This window comes from Hirundo rustica, chromosome 4 (assembly GCF_015227805.2).
Source record: "Hirundo rustica isolate bHirRus1 chromosome 4, bHirRus1.pri.v3, whole genome shotgun sequence".
NCBI classification, from domain to species: Eukaryota; Metazoa; Chordata; class Aves; order Passeriformes; family Hirundinidae; genus Hirundo; species Hirundo rustica.
Genome location: NC_053453.1, coordinates 19,210,734 through 19,217,549, shown reverse-complemented (window position 1 = coordinate 19,217,549; position 6,816 = coordinate 19,210,734). Strand labels below are relative to the sequence as shown.

The window sequence follows — 6,816 nt, the reverse complement described above, 5'->3', positions numbered from 1 at the left end:
GCTAAGAGCTGTACCTTGTTAAGAGTAATGCTGAAAACAATGTTAAAAGTAGCACTTCAGTTAACACATGACAGTAGATTTTTTGTGGTTGGGTGATGGCATGTAAAAGCCCCCAGGTGCTGAGAGCAGGCATTTTAACAGTTTAAAGCAAGAAGGAAACACTAGATCATGCATTTTACCTTGGTTTGTCAGATGGAGAGATTTCATCCAGTAGGGGCATACTCTGGGCTGAATCAGGGGTGATGCTGATCTATAACTTGTTTTTTTTGAGTTCAGCTTTCCATCCAGACATATCATCAGTTATGAAACAAACCTTTTCTCTATATAGTTTTCTTCATTAACTAATTCCTGCCAATGTTTGAAGAGTGCTCACAATTTCTCATTTGAATCTGTCTGATTTCAGTTTTTTGCCACTGGATTGGACACTCTTTAGAGAAATTTTCTGCAAGAAGGTTTTATACAATACACTCAAATTCCCTTTCTGTCTGCATTTTTATAAAGTAAACAGAAGGGTTTGTTACAGTCTCTCACAGAAAGACATTTCCTCCACCTTTAAATATGTTTTCTGAATGATTTGATGTCATTAAAAAAAAATAGCTAGCTAGAAAATGCTAGCCTTAACTGACTCTGCAGTGTTACAAGTATGCTTTTTTTGCTGTTGCAGAAGACTGTTATGCAAACCACTGAAAATGAATGTCAGATTGCTCATCCAGCACTTCCTATCTGAATCTCAGCTTTCCAGGATATAGTCCATCATTCTGTAAGTACTTGCACCTTTCTAGATTTTTTACTTTGCATTTAGTGGTATTTAAATTAATTCTGTGGATTTACTAAGCAATACAGGAATACTTTATGTTATTGTCTTGGTCCACTAATTATTCATTCTTTCTGAATGACTTTTCACAATAGACTAGAATCAATACTGTGTTTAATTCTTGATCAATGACAGAGGTGCTGAATAACATAGAGGACTGATCACCATTAAATGGAGTTACCACAGTGAAATACACCTATAGTCAATTCATAATCTATTCAATCTACATCTTCGTTATTTTGTATAGAGCTTTTTTTAAAGAAGAAATGTGCAGTACAAAGTTAAACTCCAATACACCTGACAGCTTATGTTATGCAATTCAGAGGCAGAGGGAAATAAAAAACAAATGGAAAAAACCTTTGTCAGGCACTTTGCTTCACAATGAACAGCTAAGAAATCATGCTGGTTTGACAGGAAATACTTTTGAAATAAGCATTCTGACTGGCCTTAAGTAAATCCTTATCTTTCCTGACTTTTGATTCCCAGGCGAGATTTTTCCATTAGTCTTTTAGAATATAATAAAATACCTTAAATTAGAATTAAGTACCCTAAATTAGGATTAGATTCATGTTTACTTTCTGGAATGACTGGTACACTTTTTGATCCCCATCTGTATAAAGAAATATAGGATAATTGACATATTTCAATTTTCAGTCATATGCCAATGATTTGAAATAGGAGTTTTTAAAAGTAACCCTGGAAAAAGTTTAAAATTTATATTAAACAGTTCATTTTCCTTATGAGAAAGGATCTTCAATGTATTTCACCTGACCTTTTTAAATTAGGGTGGGTTTTTATTTTTTTGTCATTTTGCAGATTATTAGCAAATGTTTGCTATGGGCAGTGAAAATCTGGTTCCCATTGGCAACAATGGCCAAAAATCTAGTTTTGTTGGAGATACAGCATATTTAATGTGGTACGATATCAGTTTCATATGGGAAAATACAGTATACTGCTCCCCTCAAATTGTAATCTCACAGTATGTCAGCTTCCATGATGACAGCAGTTTAAAGAATTTCCAACCTCTTCATATCCTCTGCTGTGCTAACATAAGCTTTCACAAGGTTGGACTCTTGGCTGAAACAGTGAACCCACCCCCCTCCTGAGGAGTTTTACTTTCAAGCCAGGTGAGTTCAGTGATCTTGGTGACAGTGCAGCCCCACAAAGAATTGTGTCAGCTCAGCTGTGCCTGGAGATGTGGTGGGGGCACACACATAAGCAGCTGGGACAGAGATGCACACGGGGAACTTCTTGCTCTTCCAATCTGGTTACAAAAAACTGACAATGTTAAAGCAGTGTGAGTTTTAGTTAAAGTTATGCATCAGCCAGCAGCATGCCAAATGCCAAGTATGAACATTTCGGATCAAGATTTGCCTCAATTTCTGGGAGGGGAACTTGTGTTTAAGTTACTGTCTTAATTAGGTTAGCTGGCATGCCTGAATGCAAAACAGATTTGTGTTCAATTGTGACAATGAAAAGTAGCAGAAGAAGCCTTCCATTCATGTGTTGTTTAAATCATTCAGGTCATATAAAATATCCTGAGATCTAGTCTTCTAATGTAAAGGAAACTTCCCTGGCTGATCATCTAGTCTGGTAGTTACTCTTGCACTGCCTCAAGACAGTGATAGGGGATTGAACCCCTGCTGTTCACATCCTATAACACATCCTATACTCAGTCAGACCAGGTCTCCTTACTGGCTCCACCCCAGGTTTCCCAGAGTATCTCACGTTCAGATACTTAAAAAATTTTAATCATGGTGCAATAGCTAAATAACAGAATAACAGCTTGAGCTGGGTGACTTTGAGAAAGGGCCCTGAACAAAGCAATCCCCATGTGTTGGAACCTGGAGGCTGAATATTTCGGGCTTTCTGAGCTGAGGGGTGCTGATCCTCAGGCAAGCACCACATTTGACCTGAGACCTTGGGACAAGCTCCTGAGACTGAGTGACAGCATGGGGTTGTGGGTGTGTAGTTTGAATAGTATTGTGTGATCTCACAGGGTATAAAACTTAGATTTAACATTTTAGTATATAGTAATACATGGTAGACAAGATGGAGGGCTTTGGGCATTGTCTGAGTCCTTCTTCTTCTGTCTTCTTCATGGGTTTAGATGGTTTTCTGTAATTGGGTGAAAAAGGTCTGCATTGCAGGTCTTGGATGGTCACTATTGGGTCAGAAACATAAATAATATAGGTGCCATCTTGGTACTGGATAATTATCACTTAAAAGACCTTGGAAAGAGTTAGTAGCTCTCCATTTTACCTTGTTTTCCTAGCATGCTAGTTGGAGCTCATGGTATGTGAGTCTGTACATAGATAGGATATCATAAACAACCAAGTCTGAATTTGATTCTACATTTACTGTATATTATTCATCCTGACTCTGGCAAAGAAGAACAGAAGCCAAAACCCTCACACCCATGGGCTTTTGTACCCTTACAGGGCAAGCATGACAAAGTCTGGGCTCAGGCTTAGTCTCCTGCCCCCAAACCCCAGCCTGCTGCTCTCAGTGCAGGTGCACACAGAAGTTTCTGCGCTGAGTGTATTCCTCCACGCTAAGCAGCGTCATGCAGTGTTAATTTTAAGTGCAATGAATGTGGAAGCATTGAATAAATGTGGCTTAAAAGACTTACATAAACAACTCAAGATCTGGTATCATCTTTCTAAATTTCTGTATAGCTGTAAAAAGAAAATTTTCTTAGTTTAACTAAAGTTAACAATGATACACAATGATATTATTTAATTTGATTTAACTTAATATTATTTAACAAGATATTTAACTTGTATGGCCAGTGGATATATACCTGCATAATTTCTGCTGTTTTCTCTCTATTATGGCAAGTTCAAAATGTAAAACCCCAGGATCAGAATTTATATTGGATCATATCCAAGTTATCTATACCTATTTCAAAGCATCCAAATTTTATATTGCATTTTCCAGTTGGACATATTTTTGATTTTTTTTCAGATTTCAGTGATGCAATCTCATTCAGAAGTTGCCATACTAATTACATGTAATCAGATTACACATGTGTGTGTGGCAAAAAAGGTTTTTATTCCCTTCTATTACCTAACAAAGAGATAAGGAATTCATCTAGTAGGTGGCTGAACCTAAAAAGCCACTTTCTTGCCACCAGTTTATAATACTCTAATTACCCTGTTAATTGCTGGGATTTTTTTTTACTTTTCATTTGCTCAAAACACTTGTGTGTATGTGGTGGTGCAGAACTGTTTTATTAGGTTTTTATAAGAAGTTTATGTTATGGTTCATTTCACTGTATCCCCAATGTTGTAACCCTTTTTGTGTTTTCTGTATAACAAGGTGTTTTGTGTCAGTCCTCCCACCCTCCTCGCTCTGGGGCAGCTTGTCTATCACTTTGAGGAGCCCTCCCAGGTTGCGAAATCTCAGGGAGAGGGCTTCAGGCGATAGGTCCCCTTTGAAGGAATTCCTTTAGCTCTGGATTTTAGTGGTCCAGGGCTTGGGGGTGGGCACACCTTGTTACCCCCTGAATCCCCTGATTTGTTGTCTTGTTGTAACCCCCCTGGAACCCCTCCCCCGCTTATAAGGGGTAGGAGGGAGATTCAAACTCTCTCAGCCGCTCAGATCTCGCCCGGAGCTCTCTCTCTGCTCCTCAGCTCTTGAGCTAATAAACATTTTTTACCTGCTAAGCTGAGAGCCAGCCTTTTCTCTTCTGCTGCTGTAGGCTGTCACAACGCTGTTGGGTCCAGCTGCTAAGCCGGGAAGCCGAAACGAACCGGGACCATCTGTGGCTGTGTTGACTCGAGCTAGCCAGAGGTCATCTCCCGCCCGGTGCGGGACGGAACAGACACATGTGTGAGTGAATGTAAACATATATTTTCCTTTATTTTGCCAGTCTTAATCACATAATTCTTCAGAGTGATGTTAACTAATGTGAGAATGATTTATTACAATTACTCTTCTACCTCTCTATCTTTATTTTTATGTATTATTATTATGATACCTTTTTCTATCATGAAAGAGCTTTGTCTCACCTCATATGAATTTAGCCACCCATCCTTCTCTCAGTCTCTCTGTAAATATTGAAAATATCTATGTTTGAAACAATTCTTAAACTATGCATATTGCATATATTTATGCAGAAAATAGAGTGACTTCAGTAATTGCCAGAGACACGTATCATGAGCAAATTTTAGTGGCATAATTTTCCACTTCATTGTAGGTTTGTTTTTTTTTTTTTTTTTCCTCTCTCTTCAGTTGAGGTAATTTAAGGCCCATTTTCTTTCCTTTTTTTGTCAACCTGTTTGTTTGTGTGAAGCACTATAAATACTGTCTCAGCATGTTACCATAACAGTTGTTTTATTTTCATGCACATAGTAGAAGCCTGATGAGATTGTGAAACTACCATATAAACAGTTTGAATGACAACTGTCTGAGATGTATGTTCACAAGTAAGTAAGGATCCATGTTTTCTATATTTTCTATGCTGTTTTATTACAAGACTGAGCCTAAATTGAACCATCTTTAAGCTCACTAATAACTTCCCTATAATACTGCTCACTTGAAGAAAGAGAAAGCAGAATAAATTTCATAGCGGGGCCTATGGAGACACATGATGGTTTAATTTCTCTCACCACCCCACTTCAAACCTCTGATGAGGGTATGGCATCTGTGGGTTCAAAAGTGCTGTATGTAAATGACCAAATTCTTCTGCAGAAGTAGCTAGATGTGGTGAATGCTGTTTAAAGGTCTGCCTGACACTCTGATGACTTATGTATGTGACAGCTCTGTTGATTTCAAGGCCATTTTAAGTCAGTGGGAATACTCACAATGTAAAGTGTGTAAAGACAAAATGCAAATTCCTCATCCATCACAAAGTAGTTTCACATGAAGCAAGGGCTGTGCTGTCAGATGGCAAACACAAACTCTAAAATGACAGTTTTCTAGAAAGAGAGTATCTGAAACCAGAAATTGTTCATTCAGTGCAGCTGATCATTGTTTGAATAACTTTTCTAAGTGAAAAGAATTTCTGCCAATGGTCAGTATGGAAATCCCAAACAGAATTGTTAAACTGTGTGCATATTTATCATGTGAATTATGTGAATGAATTTATTTTTCTGCTTTTATGCATTTTCTAGTTAGCTGTTTGTAGGGCAATATCATACTCTTTCAAGACAAAGTGAGACATTGGGTCAGCTTTTGCTGTCGACCTAGGAAAGCTCTAGTGTCCCTGTGCCTGAACTGAAATCAATTAGGCATTAATATAATTTGAGACAATATTAAAGACTAAGACACCTGCTGCAAAATCACACTTGCTCAAAGAGAGTTATAACAGTGAATGTTAATTCAGCAGTTTACCAACCACGTGAGCATGAACTTTTGTCTTTGTGTTGGTGCTATGAATTGGAAAAGGGATTTGCAGATTTTGACATTCACACAATGATAATCATTTTCTTGGACTTTAACATCAGAAGAGCCCAATTCATACAGTCAATGCTGCCCACACAAACCCATAGTATTTCCTCTGAATCTGCCTTCAAGAATAATAGTGATGGATTATCTAGCAAACACCTTTTAGAATCACAGACAATCTTGATACTTAAAATTCTAGTAGGAGAAAATGCACACATCTACTGGTGAATTCTTAATTTTAAATATTTTTTATCTTCTTTCTTGCATCTTACCTAAGTGTCCCTTTACCAAGATCTTGTTCTATTGCTCTTCAGTCCTACAGTCAACTTCACTAAGACTAGAGGCTTCTGCTGCACCTCCACAGCAGGTTACTGTAACTCCTTTTTTTGTGTCATTACTTTATTTCTTCCTCTTGATCAGCAATGTTTCAGCTAGAAAATCTGCTATATCTCTCTAACAATGTAATTCCTTATGAGCATCTACAGATGCAGTCATCCTGATTTCTTATGTAAATGAACAGACGAAAGCAGCACTAAATCGGACCCATTTAAGGTTCTACCTATATGAACATGACCTGTAAGCACTACTTCTGAGTTGTCAGTCACAACTAA

The 6,816-nt window shown here is 37.8% G+C and overlaps 1 long non-coding RNA gene across 1 annotated transcript; it reads left to right on the top strand.

Annotated features, from left to right (window-relative positions):
* Positions 1-687: 687 nt before the first annotated feature.
* Positions 688-5,190, top strand: LOC131378537 (uncharacterized). The gene is made up of 3 exons (XR_009207773.1): positions 688-760; positions 4,518-4,648; positions 5,171-5,190. It is a non-coding gene; the product is annotated as an uncharacterized LOC131378537 (long non-coding RNA).
* Positions 5,191-6,816: the final 1,626 nt, after the last annotated feature.